The 1,202-nt window shown below is 46.8% G+C and overlaps 1 protein-coding gene across 1 annotated transcript in view; it reads left to right on the forward strand.

The window, feature by feature from the left end:
- LOC119352970 (probable cleavage and polyadenylation specificity factor subunit 1) overlaps positions 1-1,202 on the forward strand; it is a 22,963-nt gene that overhangs the window by 8,597 nt on the left and 13,164 nt on the right. The window lies entirely within an intron of this gene.

A 1,202-nucleotide genomic window follows, 5' to 3' on the forward strand; every position in this document is an offset into this window, starting at 1 on the left:
ACTTAATTGATGATATGTGGGTTCAGATCGATGTGGCAAATGGACATGGTTAATGAAATTATCCACTAATGCAAAAGGACCAAATTTTCATAATACAAATTGCTCTAATCCATCTTGAACAACTGCAACCTGAACATTGCACAAATTGACATTTGCATCTCCTTTCTGAACATGAGCGACTGTCTTTCTGAATTCATCCAACATCAACAACAAAATTTGTACAGAAAATACATCAACAAAGTTGATGCTACTGATTCAGTGAGAACTGCAGCAGCCATTTTCCTTCACCCCCAGCCTGGAGACAAAATCATCAAACAATCAGTAGCATGATTGATCTTAGCAAGTAGTAAATATGCAGCATATGTACAGGGTTAATCCACATTACAATTACTGTTTGTAGTAACAACATTGGGTTATTAGTAACCTAAGAAGCACGGATACGGACACACGGACATGGTGATACAACCTAAGAAGCACGGATACGGCGGCGGCATGTTAGCTGGCGCCTGGAGCAGGTTCGAGGTCGAGCCCCTTTGTGGCGTTCGTGGCCGAGCAGCCTGAAAAATTAGGGTTCATATCAGGCGGAGCGTGTTACTGGGCCTCTCGAGTCCCCAGCGTGTCCCTTACGTATCCCAGCTGTATCCCTATTTTTTCTTTCTTTTTAATTCGAAAAGAGGGGATACTGTGGGATACACATAGTGTGTCCGGCCGTATCGCTGTGTCCAGCCGTACTAGGATGCTGATTCAGCAGTTTCAGCCATGCCCGTGTTTTTTATTAGCTAGTAACGGAAGGAAAACATCAAGGTCAATTTAGGAAAGAAAATAGATCAGCATAATATTGCTGACGAAAAGAGTGAAAACAGTAATGAAATTAAGAACAGAAATAAGACAATGCAAGGGAGGAGGTCGGGGAGCTGCTTACCTTGACAAGCTTGTTCGGGGAGCTCTAGGAACAATAGCAGGTGGCAGCTGCCGGAGGACAGCTGTAGATCAGTGTGGCATCGGCAGGGGGACATCCGGCTTGCATCGTCACCATGTCCTGGTCCTGGGCATGGGGAATTGGAGCTGGGCTTCGGTCGAATGAGCTGTCGGGAGGAGCTGTGGGCCATGCTGCTGCCTGCTCTGGACGAAGGCGTTGTGGGACGTGGCGGGCGAGGGGCGAGCTATCCCCGAGAATCCATGACGAGTGACTGCAACATTTG

Source organism: Triticum dicoccoides, chromosome 2A, assembly GCF_002162155.2.
Source record: "Triticum dicoccoides isolate Atlit2015 ecotype Zavitan chromosome 2A, WEW_v2.0, whole genome shotgun sequence".
Lineage (NCBI taxonomy): Eukaryota > Viridiplantae > Streptophyta > Magnoliopsida > Poales > Poaceae > Triticum > Triticum dicoccoides.